Source organism: Hydra viridissima, unplaced genomic scaffold (genome assembly GCF_058129835.1).
Source record: "Hydra viridissima isolate aposymbiotic clone 2 unplaced genomic scaffold, HvirCarnegie_v1 scaffold_15, whole genome shotgun sequence".
Classification (NCBI taxonomy): Eukaryota; Metazoa; Cnidaria; class Hydrozoa; order Anthoathecata; family Hydridae; genus Hydra; species Hydra viridissima.
The window spans coordinates 3,601,892-3,626,291 of NW_028324314.1; the positions used below are offsets into that span (position 1 = coordinate 3,601,892).

Here is a 24,400-nt window from a genome sequence, read left to right on the forward strand (position 1 = left end):
TTCCAACATATTCTTCTATTTCAAATATTTCATTCAACATCTTTAAAGGAATAAGAAAGTTTAGACCGTTCCCACAAGCTTTCTTATTATATCTATTACACAAAATTACTTGATAATTAGGAGCGTCATCACCAATCGCTCGTATATTAGCACTTGTGGCGATACTTTCTTCCAATGTCGGATGTTTGGCATAAAACTCTTTAGGCGACTTACCCCCAAAACTCACACTTCCCATTTGTTGATCTAAATTTGTTTCTCGATACGTTTTCTTGTAATTTTTCTTATACGTCAGTGCTTTCATACGTGATAAAAACTCAGACGGAACAAAATTATTACTAAAATGTTCTTGATTTTTCGCTAAATTCTTAAACAATTTAATTCCCTTTATCCAATAAAATATAAAATCTTCTCTCACGCAAAACTTTTTCAATAACACATCATCAGGATGACCATCAGTCGTATTAAAATAGGAATTATCATTCGCATTTTTTAATATTCGCAATTTAAAAGCAAGACATATTTCACTCAATTTTATATGATCAACGGCTTCCCATTCAAACCGAAGTTTTATATCTCGAGTAGTATTGTTATTAAGATACACCACTTGCTTTGTAGACTTAATTATCTCTTCTTGCACTCCTGTTGTATTAAAACCAGTCCATTTTTCACTTAATCTTTCTTGCCAATCTTTAGTTAATTTTCCCGAGAGAGAGCTTGTTTCAATAAATCTCCTTCTTCTTTCGTGTTATTTAAACTCTCTTCAAGAATGGCAGGATTATCGCTAGGACTATAACGATCTTTTAAATTCTTTTTTCGTAACATACTTTCTGTAGGTTCATAAGCAGGCAATTTTTTTTTTTTTTAATATCAATACAACATTTTAAGTCTGTATATATTAATTCACAACAATATATACATCAATTAGAATCGCTTTTAGATTCACTTTCAAAAACGTCTTTTTTTTGTTTTTTAACGTCTTTCAACGCTTTCTTATACCCTTTTTGTAACCATTCTTTTTTTTCGATTTTTATTTTCAGGTCTTTTACACACAACAGTTCTTAAAGCACACGCTCGACACATTCCTTCAACGTTCACCGCTTCGACATTTTCTAAACACACATTACACAATATATTTTTTCAATTTCTCTTTCTTTCTTTTTGCACTTCTTCCTCACTTTCTTCTTCATTCTCTTCTTCACTTATAACTTCATTTTTTCGTTTTTCGTTTCGTGACTTCGTTTTTCTTTTTTTTATTTTCATATTTTCTTCTTCTTCGTTTACAAACTTCTCTTTCTCTTTCTTTATCAGTTCCAGTTTCTCATTCATTTCTTTCATTTCCTTTATTCTTTCATTCGTTTCTTTTTTACTTTCTTCTTTAATATGTTGTAAATAAGCATTTATTTGTTTCAATTTTTGATTATTTATCTCACCTAACATATGTCGAATCTCATCATAAGGAGATTTCTTTGATTTATTTATATTAAAACTATTCGCATACGCTTTAATATGACTCATTCTTATTAACGTTTCACTTGAACTTCAACAATAAATAGCGGATTAAATTTATCATCTTCAAAAATTAACGGTTCCTTATTCGAATTCAAAAACGTGCATTTCATTTTCTGTAACGATGTTATTCGATTTAAAACAAACGTTCTCACCACTCCATCAATTTGAGGTTCTATATCATTTACTGCTACATGAATATAACCATCTCTTCCACTTTGTTCATAATCATTCATGTCAAAAGAACAAACAACCTTTTCCACAAACTTATTATTTAGAAATACTATTTGGGCTAAAGCATTTTCAAACTGAACATGCACCGTTTTGTCATCTTCGTGTGGAAAATTCAAAACATTAGTCGACATAAAGAATATTTATCTCACAACACATTTTACATTATTCTCACCATATCTCCGTAAACATTCATCAATAGATTCTGTTCCCACTTCTAATAATAGAGGATTATTTTCTTCCATTCTATTTTCATTTAATTTTTTCCATTTCCAACGTTTATGTAAAATAAAAACATCTTTCAAAACACCGGCATCCATTGTAAAACAAATATTCGATCGATGACGTAGTTAAATAATAATTTTTCATTTTTCGATTTCAATAACGTACAACTAAATATTGAAAAATCAACCGTATCTTTAACTTGAAAGTAACGCATTTGTCCTTCTAAATGAGGTTGATGATTATTTAAAAACGAAATGTTTATTCTTTTATCTCCTCTAATCAAATAACGATTTAAATCAAACGAAGACACCACATGTTCAGCTTTTATATTGTTTAAATATACATCACATTTCTCCGCCATAACACGTCATATCGGTTAAATGTTTGTTTTTATTAAACTTATAATAATATTTTACACCAGTCGGATATATAGATCTTTGAATAATTTCTTAAAAAAAACTCGCAAACGGCGTCGGAACAAATATTGGATAAGAATATCCAGTTTTAGGATCTTCGCCAAACACATGACCAATATTAGAAACACGAACAGTGATTTTAATTTCATTTACATCACCGCTTTTATTAAATTTATCAGAATCTCGAGGTTCAATTCTTATTGAAAACAGATAAGTGAATTTCCTTCGTGCAGGATCAATCATATCTAAAACGTTACTATCTTTCGGATTTTTATCATGTTCCACAAAAAGCAAAAATGGTAAATTGTGATATTCAGATGGATCTCTTAAAACATATTCCCCATTGACGTACTTTTCATAACCTTGTCGAGCGAAATTATGAAGATTATCATACATACTTAGTTTATCATTATATTAAAAATCAATATGCTGAAACGGAAATACTTTATAAATAGCAGCCTGAGAATGAGTGGGAATAAAACCAAAATTCATCACGCTTTGTTGTGAATATTTCTTTGTTTTTAACTGACTAAGGATGATCGACTCAACGCCTTTTTTGTTACTTGTTTATATGTATATTCTTATTAAGAAAACAGCGTTATTTATACTAAATCTGACATAATTGACAATTATTCGTAACTAAAAATAAGATAATAATTACCAACTTCATACCATATATTAATTTCTGCAAAAATACTTGACGTCAACGCGTGGTTTAATAAATGTTTATGACACACTCCCCCAATTCGTAGAGAATATCTACAAATTCTCAAAATGTTCATTTCACCTAAGTAATCGTTTATCAGCGGGTCTTTCTGCAATCGTCGGATCTACCTTGCAGTACTTACAAATGTTTTGGCATTGTCGCTTATTACGAGTGCAGGTGTTCCCCTTCTTGCAATCATTTCTTTTATACTTCGACGGAATTCTTCATTTTCCATTGTTTTTAGTAGATCCAAATGGATTGCTCTTGAAGTTGCACTAGTATAAAGTATAATGTATGATTTTTTGTAACACTCTTTGCTTACTTTATATTCGATTGGGCCAGCGAAATCCAAACCAATAGTTTCAAAGGGGTATTTGCTTTTAGTTCGATACTTTGGCAAATTAGCTGTTAATGGAGCTAGTAATGGTTTGCACCTGAATCTTTTACACCAATTGCAATCGTATATAATTGTTTTGACTTGGCTACGTAAGGTATCTGTCCAATAATGCTCACGAAACATGGACATTATCAGACCAACCATCCCATGGTGAGTCTGTGCATGTGCTCTTTGAATAACCAAGTTTGTAAAGGGATGCTTTCGAGGTAAAAATATTGGGTGCTTACCTTGTATACGACCCATGCAAACTAAAAGCCCATCGTGATTTCTATGTGATCGTAATCTTTCTGAAGTTTCTTTAAGTTGTTCGGATTTTTCAAATTCGTATTGAGCCATTTTGATCAGCTTCTGGATTGCGTTGCTCCTTTCAGTAGCTGATAGCACACCTCGACATTTTCTTTTACTTTTGAGATTGATAATGATTCTTAAGATCCATGCCGTTATTCTTATAACTTTTGGTAGTTGATACTTGTTCATAAGTTCATCAAAGTAGTTAAACGTCTCTGCTTTGGCAAGGTTATGTATTTTTGTTGGATTAACTTCTTTCATTACTTCATCCATTTGTGTATGAACTATATTGGTTGGCCACTCATTCTTTTTGGTAAGCCATGTTGGACCGTTGAACCATATTTGTGGAATTTTTCCATTTTTAATTCCTCTACTTCCAATATCAGCTGGGTTCTGATTAGTTGGACAGTGACGCCAGATAATCCAACTTCGTTTATTGATTTCTTTGATACGATTTGATGCAAACTGCTTCCATTTACGATTGTCATTAAGGATCCAATGCAGTGCTACTGAACTATCAATCCAGCCGTATATTTCCATAACTGGGTATCCTTCAAGTGCCAATTTAACGTTTGTAAGAGCATTAGCTACCATGTGTCCAGAAATCAATTCAAGTCTGGGAATAGAACAACCTCGTTTTGATATGCGTGATTTGGCTGTAAACAATCCTTGAGTTACTTTGTTTCCTTGATGTACTAATACGTATATTGCACTGCAGCAGCCATCTTTGCTTGCATTACCAAATCCATGGATTTCAATCTTTTTTATTATATGATTCAAAACAGTTATACTTCTTGGTATTGGTGTAAGGTCTGGTAACGTATATTTCCAAAGCATCCATTCCTTTGGTAATTCAGGTGAAAGTTTTTTATCCCAAGCAAATTTTAAATCACAAATTTGTCGATATATAAGTTTAGCTGTTAGTGTTATTGGGGAAATCACACCAAGTGGATCAAAAACTCTAGCCAAACTTTCTAAAATTCCTCTTTTGGTTGTGATGTTTGTTTGGCGAGTTGGTCTGCAATCCACTAATAAAATGTCATCATTTTTGTCCCACAACAAACCAAGAATTTTTGAATAACGTTTCTTTTGTTCATTGATGGTAACATCATGATTGTTCTCTTTTGAATCATTGGTTTCTAATGCAGGAAAATTCGAGTGCCATTTGTGAAGCTGGAATCCTCCCATTTCGAACAGATGAATTGCTATTTGTTTCAATTTTTCGACACATTCCAGGTCAACTCCCCCAGTGATTATATCATCAACATATATGCCCCTGTTGATTATCTGAATTTCATTCTTTTTATGCGGATAATGTTTTTCATACGTCATTAAATGTTGCTTGATTACTCCCCCAAGAATAAAGGGACTAGATGCACAGCCAAACGGGATTCGAGTAAATCTTAGAGTTATTACTTCTTTACTTTTCAAGTCCGATATCCGATAGAAACGGAAAACATCACGATCTTTAGTATCAACTCTTATTTGTAGGAACGCTTGTTTAATGTCTCCAGTAAGACAAACAGGTTGCAATTTGTTTTGTAAAATAACATTGAGTAGTAAGGGTTGTAATGGAGGACCAATATGTAAACAGTCGTTAAGTGAGGGTGATCCGTACTCTTTAGCTGACGCGTCAAAAACAATCCTTAGCTTGGTTGTTTCGGAGTCCTCTTTTATCACTGCTCGATGAGGCATGTAGAATATTCTCTTGCCAGTTGGTTTGTTTGGTGCATACTCAATTATCCCATCCTTGAGTTGTTCTTGAATAACAGCGTTATATTTTATGAGATCATTTGGTTTCTTTTCCAGTTTTCTAAGTACGCTATGCAACCTTGAGATACTCCCATCTGAATAAGATGCTAGTTTTGAATGTTCTACTTTCCATGGTAATCCAGTGTGATAAGAACCAATCGAGTCTTGTTGTAGCTGTTCTTTAAATTCTTCATATACTTCATTTTGATTCCCTTCGCTTTGATCTTCTAGACCAAGAACATCCAAGCTATATAGTTCTTTGTAACAGTCGTTGGTTGACTTTGTAAAATATAAACAGTCCGAGGTGCTTTGTCCTGGTCCCATAACCGTCCATCCAAATATGGTTTCTTCTGCAATAGTTTCTCCATCATTTCCAGTCCTGAAACCTTTCAACTTTATTCTTGCAATATCACCAGCATCAATTATAAGATGAACTTTATGATCATCGTAGTCATCTTCATTATGAAAATGCAATCCCTCTAAGTGTTTGAATTTCTTTTTTAGGACGGATATCCTCGAATTTTGTAGCACTGTAAGCACTTTCCTTTCTAGCTTGTAGAGTTTAATATCAAGGCTGCTGCGTCCGTTTATTGAATGTAGAGTTGTGTAGAACAACGGAAGGTTTTGATGTACTGATCCAGTCATTGTTTCAATATTTTTCGATTCCCAATTAATTGGCTCTAACTTTAGCTACTTGATTAGCGTAGATGAAGCATAAGAACTACCAGCTCCCGTATCCAAGAGTGCTCTCACTTTATATTTGCCAACGTTCACAACAACTGTGGGATGAATAGTTTGCCCTTCGTATCCAGTCATAAGGATACCCTTTTTTGATTCGTCTTTATTAACCCCAGTGCATATAGATGAATGATGCCTTCCTTGACAATGGTAGCAAGAACGTTTGCTACGACAGTTGGATATTTTGTGGTTTGTTGACGTGCGGTTGAAGCAGCGATGGTTTTCTTTAAGATATTGTTTCCTTTGCTGTGTTGAATGAAGTTTCGTACATTCGTGACTACGATGTTTTTGCTAACTGCAGTAGACACAGCCAATGTTTTTAGTTTCGTTATGTTGGAAGTGTTTTTCCATTTGATTTTTGTGCTCCCAATTATTGTGGGGTTTTGAATTTTCTTTTCTCATATTATTTCTTGTTCGTCCAATAGATGATTCTGGGTTTCGTAAGGTATATTCACGTAGAGCTTCAATTAGCTGTTCAAAGCCCCATTCCTGCCATTTTGGATCTGTTCGAGTAATATCAGCTTTAACAGGGCCCAGTTTGTCGAGAGTTTCACGTACCAGTGTTTCTGCTGTTTCCAATTTGTTTAAAGTTTTCAAAGAGTTTATGCTTACATTTAATTTTCTGTAAAAATGATGTATTTGATCCACGTCGGTATTATTTATGTAGGGAAGATCCATGATATCACGACCATGCTGGAGTATAATTTCAGAAGTGATTCCATATTTTTGATTTAGAATCATTTTCGCTTTTTCATAACCATTTGCATTAAAAGGGAGTCCAGCAATTTCCTCTTTTGGCGTGTTTGATAATAGTTCACGTAAGTACGATAATTTAGTTACTGGAGGATAGCTTCTGTTGTCAATTTCTGTGCTGAATTGTTCCCAGAACCGCACCCAATCCAGAATAGTCCCATCAAATTTTGAAATTTGTAGTCTGGTAAGTTTTGCTTTACAATCATTTGTGTTTGCACTGTGCATGCTTTGAGTTGTTTCTTGTTTTTGTTCATTTAGTTCTTCTTTTACACGAGCAATTTCTTCGTGCATTTTCTTCTTTTTCATAATTTCTCTTTCTACGCGGTATTCTTCCAGCGAGGTCAGAAGTTTGCTTTGCTGTTTAACTAAGTTGTTCTGTTGTTCGTACCAGTTGTCGATTTCTTGATTGTCGGCGTTTTCTTCGTCTCTTTTTAATTCTTCTATGTTTTGGATTAAGTTAAAAGTCTCCGACAGTTTTGCTTTGATGGTTGGTTCTAATCTATCTAGTGTGTGTATATCGTTATTGTTCAATGATATGCGTACTTCCAGACCAAGTCGCTCAACTTTTGTTAATGTTAGTTCCAATTTCCTTGATAGTGTAGCGATTGGATCTTCGCGTTGCTTCGGAGGCATTTTAAATTCTATTGCAATCTTTGATTCCTTACGTCAGTTGATAGCTTGAAGAGTGTTCCGTAGATTACAGTGTCCTGGCAGGGTCGCCACTTGATGATGTGTATAGAGAGTATGAAAATGTACAAAAATCTGTACAACATCCATCCATCTCTGATTGGTTGGTTTCATCACGTGATCATGACGTTGTTCGTTCCATCATCACCATCATCACCATCGTCACCATCATGTTGGGGAGTCGTGCAAGCACGACTCCCCAACATGATGGTGACGTCAATGAACGTGACGATAATGATGACGTCATCGATGACGCGATTGGAACGAACAACGTTATGATCACGTGATGAAACCAACCAATCAGAGATGGGTGGATGTTGTACGGATTGTTGTACATTTTCAGTCTCTGTATACAGAAATGTGAATAGAGAATTGCTGAAAAATAAATACATCTGAAACAACATCCATTATAGAAAAAAATAAAAAAAATATGCGTATAACATCTATATGTATAAAATATATGCGGACGCGTTAGTAAAGTAATGAAAAAAACACCGTTTAAAAACGTAATAAAATACCGTGTAAAATATAACTAGTTCATAGGCTCCAAATATACTAAACCGCGCAGTTTTATAAATAAAGAAAAAATAAAATGAACAACAAAGTTACCTTCCTTCGACGCCATTTTGGAAAAAATTTGAGTAGAGCTTCGCCGTCTAATCTCCTTTGGGGCTTTCGCCCAAATGAAAGTTTAACGAATGCACTGGTATATATAGAGAAAACGACCCTTAAGTAAACAAACAACGGCCCTTAAGTAAACAAATCTTTGCGGGGTCCGCCAACCAACCAATCAGATTGCAGAGAAAAGTAAACAAAAAAGTAAACGGACCAATCAGATTGCAGAGTAATTAAATATATATGCGGACGTGTTAGTAAAATAATGAAAAAAACACCGTTTTAAAACGAAGAAAAATACCGAATATTATAGCATTTGAAATAGCATCTGTTAAAGAAATAATAAATTATAAATATAGGTGGGGATGATAATTGTTTATTGTAATCGATATTTTTTTTGTATTATTATGTTGTGGGAAGAAGTGTTAGATGATTCGTTATGTGAAGCCACGCATTATTATTATTCTAAAATTCGTGGTGATTCGTCATCAACGAAAAATCTTTTTAATGTGACGAATGAATTTACTGTACCTTTTGTCGATTTCAGAAAAAGTGTGAGTCGAAATATGTTGAAGAGAGATTCTATAATCCATTTACAATCTATGTTAATTCCTACTAATTTATCATTAATGGAAAAGGAAGAAGATAGAACTAATGAACCGTGGATTCACAAGGTGAAAGAGTATTATGATAATAATAATTATGAATTTTATTCTCGAATTGGATTGAATGAGGAACCGGTTATATTAGATTGGATTACAGAAAAGGTGTGTATTGTGCATGGATGGAATATAAAAGTTATTGATTTTCGAGAAGATGTGCGGAGAAAACCTAATATATATCATAGCATTGTACAGTTAGTAAATAATGAATATTTGAAAAGGAATGATGATGATAATGTATTTATGAAAAGAACATTTATGAATGATGGTACAAAGTGGCTTAAGTGGGATGATTTACGAAGTGATATTGATAAAAATTGGTGGAACATGAATTTTCCGTTGATTCCGAATTCGTATTTACCGTTTAAATTTTGGAATGGTTCGTTTTGTAGTGGAATATCTGCTAGTCCGTTGAGAAATGAAAGTTACATTTCAAGAGAAAGAAATTTTTGCTAGATGATGACGGATAAAAACCGAGCAGAGATTAAATTTAAAATGCGAGGATTAAGACCTCAAAATTTCTTTTGGTATAATGTAATGCCGAAGGCGAAAGATATACGAATAGTAAATGAGCCGGAAAGTGATAAATACGATGTGAAGCAAACATATATTCATAATCAATATTATTTTCCTCTTCCGACTCCTTTGCCCACTACGAGACCTGAAGTTGTAAAAAGCGTGATGGAATTTGGTTTTATTCCCACTCGACGGCCCTTAAGTAAACAAACCTTTGCGGGGGGTAATCAACCGACCAATCAGAATGCAGAGAAAAGTAAACAAAGAAACGAATTGACCAATCAGATTCGAGCTTGTGTAAACAAAGATAATAAACCGGGGGTAATATTAGAAACTTGCACGGGTGATAAAAGAAAATAACACGGAGGTAAAACTTAGAAAAGATGAGTAATGTTGTTGAAATTGAATGGTGAAAAAATATTCTTAAAATTAGTTAAATGATAGAGATATAATTAACGTTATGAAAATAATAAAATAAGTTTAACATTTATAGTGGCAAATATGTTGTGGGAAGAAGTGTTGGATGATTCGTTGTATGAAGCTACGCATTATTATTATTCGGAAATTTGTGGCGATCCCTCTTCCAAGAAGAATCATTTCAATGTGACGAATGAGTTTTCATTACCTTTTGTAGATTTTAGAAAAAGTGTGGGACGAAACATGTTGAAAAAAGATTCTATCATTCATTTACAAGCCATGTCGTTTCCGACTAATTTATCTTTGATGGAAAATGAAGATAGAAAAAACGATCCGTGGATACAAAAGGTGACTGAATATTATACAAACAATAATTTTGATTTTTTTTCACGAGTAGGTTTAAACGATGAACCCATTATATTCGATTGGATAACCGAAAAGGTGTTTGTTTTACATGGATGGAGTTTGAAAGTTATTGATTTTCGAGAAGACGTGCGGAGAAAACCGAATATATATCACAGCATTCTACAGTTAGTAAACGATGATTATTTGAAAAGAAATGATGAAGATAATGTGTTTATAAAAAGAGCATTTATGAACGATGGGACGAAATGGCTGAAGTGAAACGATTTACGAAGTGAAATCGATAATAGTTGGTGGAACATGAAATTTCCATCAATTCCCTTTTCTTATTTACCTTTTCGATTTTGGAACGGTGCGTTTTGTAGTGGAATATCAGCAAGTCCGTTGAGAAATGAAAGTTATATTTCGAAAGAAATTTTTGTGAGTTGCAATTGGATAAAAAAACGAACAAAGCAACGATTAATTTTCGAATGCGAGGATTAAGACCTAATAATTTTTTTTGGTATGATCGAATGCCATTAAATAAAGACGTGCGTATAATAAGCGAGCCTGAAAGTGATAAATACGATGTGAAGCAAATAAATTCAAAGATGCAGTATTATTTTCCTTTACCGAATCCGTTACCGAATCCGTTTCCTGAGACAGTGAAAAGCGTGATGAACTTTGGGTTAATTCCGACTCATTCTCAAGCCGCAATATATAAAGTATTTCCGTTTCAACAATATCTTGATTTTCAATACGATGTTAATTTAAGTGCGTATGATAATTTGCATAATTTTGCAAGACAAGGTTATGAAAAGTTTGAAAATGGAAAATATGTTTTAAGAAATCCGTTAGAATATCATAATTTACCGTTTTTGTTTTTTGTGGAACATGATAATAATCCCCATGATAATACTGTTTTAGATATGATCGATCCTGCGCGAAGAAAATTTACTTATTTATTTTCAATTCGTATTGAACCTCAAAATAATCCGCGACGTAAAAGTGGTGATATAGAAGAAATTACCATTACAGTTCGTGTTTCGAATGTGGGACATGTTTTTGGTGAAGATCCCAAAACAGGTTATTCTTATCCGATCTTTGTTCCAACGCCATTCGCGAGTTTGTTTGAAGGAATTTTTCAAAGAGCTATGTATCCTTTGGGTGTGAAATATTTTTATAAGTAATTGAAAGTATATTACAAAATTGGCAGCATTTGTTATATCCGGATAAGAAGGATTTTCATCATTTAGTTGTGCTTTTTTAAATTCGAAGAATGAAAAGTTGAGATTTACGTATGACATTGATCCAATATTCGTACTACAATGGACGCCGTTTTTTTGAAAAACGTTTTTATTTTACATGAAGATTGGGTAAAGAAAAAAGTAAATGAAAGGAATCCTTTGTTTTTAGAAGTAGGAAGTGAATCAATAGACGAATGTTTGAAACGATATGGTGAAAAACAAGTGGAATGTTTAATAAGTCAAATATTGTTCATGACAACTGACGTTTTGAATTTTCCTCATGAAAATGATCGAACTGTTCACGTTCAGTTTGAAAATGCATCGTGTCCGTTGATATTTTTAAACAATAAAGCAGTAGAAAATATTACTTGTTCTTTTGATATGAACGATTTTAGAGAGAATGAAAGAAATGGTTTTACTCATATACTGTTGAATAATACGGAACCGCAAATTGATTGCGCATTAAGAACGTTTGTTTTTAAACAAATAACGTCGTTTCAAAAAATTAAATACACGTTTTTGAATTCAAATAATGAACCGTTAATTTTTGAAGCTGACTATTTTAATCCGGTATTTATTGTGGATGTGTAAGTAAAACGTTAATAATGAGTCACATAAAAGCGTATTCGAATAGATTAAATGTTAATAACAAGTTTCCTTTTCAAAGAAATTCTTATCAAGATGAAATTCGTCAACTTGCAGATATGAATAATCAAAAGTTTAAACAATTAGGTGTTTATTTTCAACAAATAAAAGATGAAAGTAAAAAAGAATTGAATGAAAGTTTGGAAGAAATGAAAAATAAATTGGATCAGTTGAAGAAAGAAAGAAATGACGATGATGAAAAGACGAAAAAAAGAAAAACGAAACGAAAAAATGAAGTAAAAAGTGAAGAAGAGAGTGAAGAAGAAGAAGATCAAGATAAAAGAAAGAAAAATCGAAAGAATATTTTATGTAATGTGTGTTTGGAAACTGTTGAAGCTGTGAACGTGGAAGGCATGTGTCGAGCGTGTGCCTTACGAAACGTTGTTTGTAAAAGACCTGAAAAAAGACCTGAAAAGAGTCGAAAAAAGGAATGGTTACAAAAAGGGTATAAAAAAGCATGGAAAGACGTTAAAAAACAGAAAAAAGACGTGTTTAAAAGTGAAACGGAAAGCGATTCTAACTAATGTAAAATTTTTTGTGTAATTTATTATATATTTGAATGAAATATATCATTATAAAAAAATGCCTGGTTTTGAAGCTACAGAAAGTAAGTTACGAAAAAAAAATTTGGAAGATCGTTATAGTCCTAACGATAATCCTGCGACTCTCGAAGAAAGTTTGATCAGCACGAAAGAAGAAGGTGATTTATTGAAACAAGCTCTTTTGGGAAAATTATCTAAAGAATGGCAGGAAAGGTTGAGCGAAAAATGGACGGGTTTTATTACAAGTGGTGTGCAAGAAGAAATATTCAAATCTAAACTAAATCTAACTGAAAATGATACTTTTATCACGAGTGTGGGTGATTATTTCGATGCGAACATTAATTATGATCAACCGTTGGTGTTTGACATGACAAGTGATTATAATTCTGTTCAAAATGCACCGCCTCAAATTATGACAGGAAGTAGCGCATTTCAAATTACGATAAAATTCAAAGAAAATTTTACAGGTCAAGTTACTGTCGGTGTTTATGTTCCAACAGAATATATTCAAAATGGAACGGGTCTTCACGAAGAAATAACATACTCACCCAATTCGTTAAAAGCTAGTTAAATTTTACGTCAATTTTCTATATAAAGAAACAAAATTTTTAAAAATGTTAATAAAATGGTTTATCGACGTAAAAATCATAAAAACAAAAAACAACGAAAAAATCGTAAAATCAAAAAACAACGAGGAAGAGGAGAAAAAATTAAAAAATTTATTCGATTGGGAAAAATTGCTGGTGATCAATTCTTATCTTCGACGTACGGAAAAAAAGCATTAGATTGGGCAGTAGCACGAAGAAGTCAATTGTTATAATACAATGATATGCAATTCGCGAAAAAAAAAAACGTTTCATAAAAGAAAACGATACGAACAAAGGAAAAAACGAAAAAGATATAATAAGCAAAGAGGAGGTTTACCTTTTCTCATCGCGCCGATTATAGCTGATATTGCAGCTAAAGCAGCCATAGCAAGTAAAGTCGCGGCAGCTGCTGCCATTGCTACGAAAACAGCATTAGCAGCTAAAGCCGGAACGATTGCAATAGCGTCAGCCAAAGCAGCAGCGAGTGGAGCGATAAGTGCTGGTGTTGGACAAGGAGTAAAAACAATAATTGAAAAAAATAAAGAATAAACAATGTAATTTCTATTTTTTAATAAATTAATTAACAAGTTTTCTTTTTTTGCGTTGTTCATTTTTTAAAACAGCAGCGTATTTCATTGAAAATGAAGACACATGAAAATTAAATATAGTATTTTGATCTTGTGAAAACATACCATTTCTCAACTGATGAATAAAATCCAGGTAGCGACCTTGTTTTTCAGAATATTTTTTTAAATGGTTTTCTTCATCATGCCAACCGCTATTAATTAATTCTGTTAAACGTTTTATTTTTTCGACTAACTTCTCTAGTTTTTCTTCTGCCCAGCATAGTATTGTGTTAGCTCTTACAGTTAACGAAAACGCTTTTTCCATTCTTTCTACTTTCATTTCATAAAAAAAACTCTTGAACGTTATAGAAATATAATTAAACAACTGACCGATGATATTTTACAATGTGACATTGGTGAAGAATTATGGTTAAAAAACAATAATGTTTTTAAAAAAGTGTTTCTGTTGTAAACAAAATCTGTGCGACGGTGAATTATGTAAAGAAGAGCATGATTGGAGAATGAATTTTGATTGGCGACAATTTGAGTTTACTGATATATAATAATATAATATGATATTTTCATTTACATGTTATTTTTTTTTTAGCAATTAAAAAAATATGAATACATTACTCAGCGGAGATGAAATGGTACGAAAAATTCATCGATTAAAAAAAAAAATCAAAGTGTTAAAAAGAGAGAGATTGATGTTGAACAACGAAATCACCGAATTACTTTGTGAAAACGAGGACTTATTATCAAAAATGAAAAAAACAAAACAAATATCGCAAAATTGAAAAAGAACTGTTTTGTGTTGAAAAAAGAGAACAGAATAATGAAAAAATGTAAATAATTACATTATATCTAATAACTGTTGATCTTCTTTATTTATATTTTTTTTCTCTAGCTAAGTCCGGCAATCTTTTTTGTAACGAAAGCATTTTTTCGTTTTATTTCAAAGTCGTGATAGAATCGTTCAACCAATAGAAAGGTAACTTGTTAAGATCGTTTTCGTGAAAATGCGAAGCGATTTGTTTCACGACTACGACGTTTACGTTGTGGACAAAACAACACCGCCTTATTACGGAAATCACGGTCGTACAGCGCTTCGAAACGACAAAGGAGAAACGATGATTATTGATGATAAACCTTGTTTGTGTAAATTTTTATCTTGATTTTTTTTTTTTTAGCGTATAAATAACATAATGGTGCGTATTCTCCATTTTCCATTGAGCGAAGAAGACCAACCAGCGTTGATCGATGTCGATAAAATTCCCGAAATGGAAGAATACATTGTTTTATCTCCAAATTACACGGCTATGTACGGAGGTTATCCTTATCTTTATAAAAACATTCATTTGCAAAAGTATCCAATCTTGAACGCATTAGTAGGGGAAGTTTACATTGTTCGGAATGACGATAAGGGAGAATATACCGATATAGACGAGAACATCTTGGATCGTCTGTTAGATATTGCAAAAAAAAGAACAAATGAAACGATTAAAATACGCTTGCGAAATAAATCCGTTCCTAAAATATAAAGGAAACATTTACATTGTTCAAAATTGAATGTTTGATGAAAGATTTGATATTTTTTATTTCAACAAATATATTATTCTTTAATTATATTTTTTTTATTTTCAGCAAAAAAAAATGGTACGTATTCTACATTTATTAAAAAGCGAGTTAAGAAAACCAAGATTGGTCAACAAAAAAAAAATTCCAAAGATGGAAGAATATCTCGTCATATCTCCTCATCACATCGCATGGTTCAGCGAACATCCTTACCCATATCCGAGAAATTCTCATGTTCGAAATTATCCGCTCCTAAAATCGATTAGAGACATTTACATTGTTCAAAATGACGACAACGGAAACACTGTCGACATCGACAATGGCATTATAAATCGTTTACCCGAGATAATGAAAAAAGATCTAAAAAAACGAGAAGAAATGAATGAATGTTTGATGAAAGATGGAACAAAATTAATATGTTTTGTAGAATAATTATAATAATAATTATCTTTAATTATATTTTTTAATTTCAGCAAAAAAAAATGAACAAAGACCAACCAATCTTGATCAGCATCAATATTTGTTGTAAAAAGTATTCATTGTTGACCGCATACTTAATTACATTGTTCAAAATGATGATGACATTGATCACACTAATGACATTGATTGCAACGATTACATTGATCAAAATGATTATTTACGTTGTTCAAAATGATAATAAGGGAGGATCGTATATAGAGTCGCATTGTAAAACAATATCATCATAATTATTATATTTTTAAATTATATCTTTATTTTATTTCAGACAAATTAAACAAAAAAAAAATGAAACTCACTTATTTACTGTTCGCAAACGCCATTTCTTCGCGTGTCGGAAGAGATTGGAAAAAAATAGGAAGAGAGTTACATCTGGAAAACTCGCTTATCAATAATATCGATTACGATAACGACCGCGAGAAATCGTACGAAAAATGTTACGAAGTTATTAGACGCTGGTTGCAACGTAAAGGTTATTGCATGAACGATCATTTATCTCAAGAAGAAATTGAAGAATGGATTAAAATATTTGAAAAAATAGAACGAAAAGATCTTTGTGATATTTTTATTGCATGATTTATATATTAAATACATATTTTTTTACAGATAACAAAAATAATTTACAATGTCATCATTAAAAGAACTCATATATTTTTCAAAAAACGATGTATAACATACGAGAGTCATGTCGGTAGATTGAAAATGGAAATAAAACAGCTAACTTATATTTTTGATAACAATTAACAGGTGAATCAATAAATCAGTGTTGCTAATGACGACATTGAATAATATTGATGAGGAACAAATATAATGTGTATAAAATTAAAGCAGGTGAATTAATAAAATAGGTGTTATTGGTTAGGAACAAACTAAAAGAGCGCAAAAAAGAAGTGACGTCAGTGAAATGATAACAAACAGGTGAATTAATAAGTTGGTGTTGCTAATGACGACATTGAAAAACAAACATAATGTGTGCAAAATAGAAGTGACGTTAGTGAAGTGTTATTGATTTGGAACAAATAATAATAACAGGTAAATTAATAAGAGAAACGTATATAAGTCGATGTTAGGTTTAGTTGATAACATTCGATAAAATAGGTAACATTTGATAACAACATGGAAATACTCAAAACACGAAAACGAAAGATTATTCAAGATGATGATGATGATGTATTTAAAGATGAAATAATCGCTGATAAGAAAACGAATGCAAATCAAACAAAGCAATGCGATGTAAGGCAAAGTCGTGCCGATGTAATGCAAAAGTATTGTCAATGTGATAATGTATTTTGTTTTTGCGATGTTGACATAAAATGTAAAAAAAAAATTTTTTAGATGCAAAATAATAACGTTATTCCGCATTGTTTATGTTCGTTACATAAATCAACTATTGAAGAAAGAACTAAAACTGTAGAGCGTTATCGAAAAATAATTATGGAAATGTTGAAAGACGTATCACAATGTGAAATATGTGATGAAATATGGTTAAATAAAGACAATATTGTATATAAATGCGAGTGTTGTAAATTAAATATATGTAATAGTGAAATATATCATGAAGAACATCAATGGAGAAAAGATTTTGATTGGCGACAATTCGAGTTTGATGATATATTATATTTTTTATGTAATATTTTTTTTTAGCTTACAATGAATAAAAACATGGATACGTTATTATTAAGCGGAGACGAAATGGTAAAGAAAATAAAACGTTTGAAGAAAAAAATAAAGTCTTTGAAATACGAAAGGTATTTACTTAATAAAGAAGTTACAGATATGCTTTGTGAAAACGAAGATCTTATTGACAAAAATGAACAATAAAAAATCAGTTTAACTAAATTAAAAAAGAATTGTTTTGTTTTGAAAAAAGAAAATAGACTTATGAAGACAATGAAGAAATAATAAAATGTAAATATTATAATAATGTTAATAAACGACGATCTTCTTCTGAAATGTTATTTTCTCTTGCTATATCCGTTAATCTTTTTTGTAATGAAATCATTTTTTCATTTTCTTTCAAAGTGTTGATCGAATCATTTAACCAATAGTACGGTAATTTGTTTAAATCGTTTTCATGTAGAAACGTTGAGTTGTGAGTGTTTTGTTCTGTTCTTAACCAATCAAATTGTTTAAGTAAAGCTTTGTTTTCGTTGTGTTGTAAAATGTTAACTTCGTTTTGAAAGATATGAATAGGGATATATTCAAAAGATGGCGAATGAAAATCGTGTAAGTATATTTCTTCTTTGTCTTGTATATCGTGTAAGAAAGCTCGTTTAGCTATTACGTCACAATATTTTAAAAATATATTTCTAATAAAGTTTCTGAATTCAAAAACTAAACGCTGATCAAAAACGTTGCTTTCTTGAAAATGCGATGCCAATAGTTGTTTGAAATAGGATAAGTCGATATTTTGTTTGATTTTTTCAAAGTGTTGAAAGAAAAGAGAGGCGAAATAAGCACACCAACCACCGCATAAAACAGTATCATATCTTTGATAAGTCAAACGATTGTATGAAATGGTAAGATTTTGTATGTTTTTTTCCAAAGAAAAACATTTGATAAATTGCGAAAAATAATAAAATTGAGTGTTTGATTTTAAATCTTTTTTAGAATCTTGTAAAGTGGTGTCGATTTTGTTGTAATTAACCGATAAACTATCAATATAGGAGTTTGTATTTACCAAACTTGCATTTTCAAAAAGTACGTTGCACGTTAAAAAAGATAGAGGGATTTGCTGATCGAAACTCTGTTTACCGAAGCTATCAAAACAAAATAGATGATCTTTATCTATTCTCATTAACAATCGCCAATGTTCGCCTTTTTTATATGATGGATTGCTGTTATATATAATAAAACAACCTTTTTTGTTAAATTTTTTACTCAAATGTGAATAATCAAATGCATTTTGTATTTCGTCTAATGAATACACACCCAAATAATAATCATTAAATATTGGTTCAGAATTAAAATAATCGTGCAAAGATTTGTTTGCTACCATATTGTTATATTGTTATTTATTTTGTTTTTTTAGTATAAATAATATAATTGTAAAAAAAATGATGCGTGTCAATAACGAGAATAGAATAGAACAAATGAATAAAGGTAAGCGTTTATTTTTTTTGTTTTGACACTATAATATTAATACTCATCTAAGATTTTAACAGTATATATTGAAAATAGCATGAAAAAATGATATGAATAAATGGCTATTATAAAATATAAACCGAGACAAATTATTGATGATGATGATGATGATGATGATGATGATGATGATGATGATGATGATGATGATGATGATGATGATGATATTGATTTTAAAATAGAATCTTCGGTACCGGTAAATACTTCTTTGCCGGTAAAAAAATCTAAAAAATGGTGGAGAAAAAAATATATAATGAAAAGAAAAATCGAATGTAAAAAATTGAAATTTTGCAAACGAAGAACAAACTCGAGATATACTAACAATGCAATGAATAAAAAATTAAAAGAATCGTTAAGTGGGTTTTGACAAAACGAAAATAATGCATATTTGTTTTTTTTAATTTTTTTTCAAAGTAGAAGTTCGAAGAAGATGGTGGATAATGGACATGGAGTTAATTCAAATTACCAAAAGTCATTCTTGTATAAGAGAAGTATCCTTAAAAAGAATGTTCGATCCTTTTGGGTGCATGATAAATGTTCACGCCGTACCATGTGTAGAGTATGATTATTTGACACCGAAATATCGAAATGCGTTCGAGTTTTGTTGCAAATATATTCACAGACTACCATTTTATCCAAAAACTACTCTCTTAACGTCTAACGATTCATTGTTTTCATCTACCAAAGTGATGAATTGTAAAGACGTTGATGGGTATTTAATGCAATATATTGGGAAAAACGATGTTGTTTATACAAAGGCGGAATATATGAAAAACGATTTCGCGAAAGAAATCAATTTTTATCGTATAATATTGAATGTGTGCAATTGTCATGACGATAAACTAATATTGGTTTAAACTTTGACCTATAAACATTTTTTTTATTGTAAACGCATCCGTTTATTTAAACAACTGTTTAAATACTTCGATAGTATAAATACGAGGTTTTTTATGATAAAAATCATTCAAAAACCAAATCGATCAAGAAGAAACAACACTCATCAACAAGAAAAGAAGAAGAAGAAGAAATAAAAAATGTCGAAGAAATTCGGTTATCCTAACTTATCCGAAGCTACTTTCTACATGATTTCAAACGTGGAAAAAGTAGTCAGCGACTCTATCAATGGAGGAGGTTATGTTCAGGCTCACGTAGTTCCTCTTTTTCAACTAGACACTCTCACTTTGAACAAAGTGTTTATGACTGTCGATTCAACTTTTTACAGCAAACCTATCAAAGTGAATTTACCTTTGAAAGCGGATCGTCGTTGGACAAGCATTAACAACGCCATGCCTTCGTATTCTTTGCTTGAATTTAAAATAACCCTCGAACAACACTTGCTCTTTTACAGAGCAGAGAAATAGTTTTGCAATGACGATCCTTCTGTCAAACGAACCATGATTTTGAACAACAACAAAGAAAGATCGTACGAAGTTCGCGATGAAATGGATCTCTTTTGCGTGCAACTCGTCGATACTTCTAACCCTGAAACCATGATGAAAATCATCAAAGAATGTGTCAATTATCAAAACACTGTTTGGAATCGCGAACATTTTGAAAATCCTTGGAAGGCTAAAAATATAACGAACGACGAGTTTATCGTTCAAGAAATCACCGCTATGGAATTTTGCATTGATAACAACAAAAGATTGAGAAAGTTTTTCAATCCTTTTTATCCTGAGGCAGAACAAATTAATGTTGTCGATGTAACATTGTAAAAAATTTTTTTTTTTCTGTTATTAAAAAAAAATATTTCTTTTTAAATTGCGTTTTTTTTTTCAGTTTATTAAAAAAAAAAAAAAAATGTCATTTTCTACTTGTTTGGAAGTATACGTGAAGTATCTACTCGTTTGGAAATATACGATGAAGTATCTACTTGTTTGGAAGTATACGAACAACAATGCAATAAAAAGCTGTTTTGGATTGACGTTGATTGGAAAGAAAACGATTGGAGAGAAAACTTGTATCAGTACGACTTAAATCCATCACTCGATCCTTCGATTGTTCGTAAAATAAAAGTTTGTTACATTCACAACCTTAAAGAACTCGTTATTTTAGATCGAAAACTTAACGAATTTGACTACAAATATCCCGGTCTTACTTTGGTTAATGCTTTGATGTCATCTTTTAGCAAGCAAATAGACTTGCGAGAACAAACGTTCGAAGATGAACACGAGAAACTCAAAACCGATTACGAAAAAATCGAAACACGACTAAAAGATATGCGTGAATAAATGTTTGACGTATATTACTTTGGCAATAGGATGTTACCAGGTTCGACAAACGCAATCAACGAACCGCGTTTTCGAGATTTCGATTTTAGAAATACTCCTCATTATATAACACGTCTGTCTTTTGAAGACGAATGTTTAGACAAAGATGGAAACGTAGTTTCTTTAATAACGAATTTTTGGTTCGATATCGGATTGAACGATAACAGCTTGGTTTGGAAAACAAAATTGTTCGATCGCATCGAAGAATTTTTGGCGTTAAAATCGACAACTCCTCATTTTTCAACTTCGAACGCTGTCTCTTTTGTTCGTAAAATAAAAGTTTGCTATTTTACTGATAGCGAACCGCTTAGTCTACATTTTACACTAGATCGTGAGGTGAACGAATCTGATTATAAACACCCCAAAAGAATACTTGTCGTATTCCTTTATGCAACACTTGCGAACGTAAACATCGAGTAGGTCATAGAAATGTCGACAATGACGATTCCTTGATCAATTTTTCGTTATTCAATTCTCATTTATAAACTCGTCTCATTGATAAAACGCTGTTTTTTTTGTTGTAAATGGTGTTGGTTTAATCGGTGCTGGTATATGAGTAATACGACTGTTGTTGTAATTAGGTGAAACTGTAGCAATCCAATCGATAGCAAATTGAAGCTGTTGAGTTTTTTCTTTTCCAAAATATAAAGCAAAAAAAACAATGATAAAAAACGTTATCAAACTAGCTATTTTATTTTGTTTTATTACGTCAATTATTTGTTTAATACAACTTTTTTTCTCGGTATTTTCCATTTCACTGTTATTGATTTCGTATACATCAATATATATATATATATATATATATATATATATATATATATATATATATATATATATATATATATATATATATATATATATATATATATATGTATATATATATATATATAAAATTATTTTTATTCGTATTTTAAACGGTTTAAGTTACTATATTTAGATGAACTGTAAAAAAAAATGCAACCACTGTTATGCTCGATTTGATCCATACAACATCAACGAATGGGAAGATGTATGGAAATTCAAACATCGTTATTTGTTCATCCTTTCGCTCGACAAAGAGAATCTCGTTCCGTTTAATGAAATAAATAAACTTTTAAACGAAGCAAACAACGATCAAAACACGAATATCGACGAAAGAGAAATCAAAAGCGCCATCACTATCTTTCTTCAAACTGCTGTAAACATTACTGATTTTATCGATCGATTAAGATGTTGTGCATATCTATGGGGTGTATCAAAACAAATCGAAAATATATTATATTCTATTACTAAATCAACAATGTTTAAACGTCTGCAAGACTTTATTGAAACTCAACCTGTATTGTAAAAAAAACTTATTCTTTTATAAACCAATAATCATAATGAACCGGTTTTATTCTCTTAATGCGTTTTTTCTCTTTTCTTTTTTCCCACCATTTTCTTAACCTCCTAAATGGATTTTCAATCGTCATATCGATATGAATCGATTGATGAAATGTTTGTCGAAGTTGGTAACACGACAAACTTTTTCTTACTAGGTGATAATTTATCAAGAGCTTTCTTCACCAAATATCGACTCGCATTTTCAGTAAACGCCAATGGAAGAGGAGACAATATTTCAACAGCCTTGTTGGTTAATTCACCTCCTCCTCTCTGTCGTTTTCTCTTTGTTGTTCTTTTTATTGTTCTCTTTCTCTTGTTTAATCCGTTTCCACGATTAGGATAAGGAGGCATATATCTTCTTCCGCTCATTTTTTTTTAATAAAAAACTAACCATTCAACACAAAATATATATTACATTATATAACCTCTTTTTTATTGTTTCACATCGTTACTTTATCTCTTTTAAACGCTACCTTTTTCATCATTTTCACTCAACTAAATTAAAATAAAAAACACCTTTTATATATTAGGTTAAAAATATAAAAAAATATTAAAAAAAATGGTTCGTGTTATCCATTTTTCAAAAGATCGATCAAACTGTAAACCAACGTTTCTCGAAGTCGATCAACTTCCAAATGCTGATGAGTTAGATCGTTTTTGGTTAACACTAGAACACGCTGTTTTGTTTACATCTGCTCTAACTGAAATCGAATACGATCACGATGGAAATCGTTTGATATTTATCACTTTGTCAAAAAAACGAAGACGTTTATATTGCAAAATACGACGATTATAAAACCCTTGTCGATATTGAAGAAGACATACGTGCAAGCACGCTTCCGCTGCCCTTTGATCCGAAGAACGTGATCAATGACGTCATCGATGACGCGATTAGAACGAACAAACATTTGACGTCATGGAATATCACGTGATTTAAACTACCAATCAGAGGGCAGCGGAAGCGGAACAACTTTTTGGTACTCTGTAAACACATCATCATATGGATTGGGCAGTAGCCCGAAGAAGTCAATTGATGTGATGGTTTGTAATTCGCGAAATTTAATTCGAAAAAAAAAACATTTACGAAAAAAATATATAAAGAAACGAAATAAGAAAAGAAAACAAAGAGAAGGATTACCTTTTTTCATCGCACCAATTTTAGCAGCTATTGCAGCAAAAGCAGCCCTTGCGAGCAAAGCTGCTGCAGCTACAGCTATTGCTACGAAAGCAGCGCTTGCAGCTAAAGCAGAAGCAATTGCGGTAGGAACTGCGAAAGCAGCAGCGAACGGAGCAATAAGTGCTGGTTTTGGACAGAGAGTAAAAACGATGATTGATAATAATAAACAATAATACAATGTGTAATCGTAAATACAATGTATAATTTTATATCAAATATATATAATATTAATATATAATTTTTATTCTTCTACTTTTCTTTTTTTTGTTGTTTGTTTAAAAACAGCTGCATACTTTATTTGTTCCTAATAAACACGACCTACTATATATTAACTCACCTGTTCCTATTGTTATAAACAATATAAAATAAGTTTTTTTTTTTTCGTTATTACTTCATATCAATCAAGATGACTCTCGTATGCTATACGTCGTTTTTTGAAAAATTTATTAGTGAAATAAATGAAACACCTTTATTGAATAATTATATTACAATAAAATTGAATTCGAATATGCGAGTTGAAAAAATGGAAAAGCGTTTTCACTCACTGTTACAGCAGAAAA

General features: G+C 31.5%; 1 pseudogene across 1 annotated transcript; it reads right to left on the reverse strand.

The window, feature by feature from the left end:
- Positions 1 to 1,296: 1,296 nt before the first annotated feature.
- Positions 1,297 to 9,009, reverse strand: LOC149878229 (uncharacterized; annotated as a pseudogene). Its single transcript, XR_016447518.1, has 3 exons — positions 8,309 to 9,009; positions 6,556 to 8,074; positions 1,297 to 6,399 (listed from the first exon to the last, which is right to left on the reverse strand). The product of XR_016447518.1 is annotated as an uncharacterized LOC149878229 (transcript).
- Between the last annotated feature and the right edge of the window lie 15,391 nt (positions 9,010 to 24,400).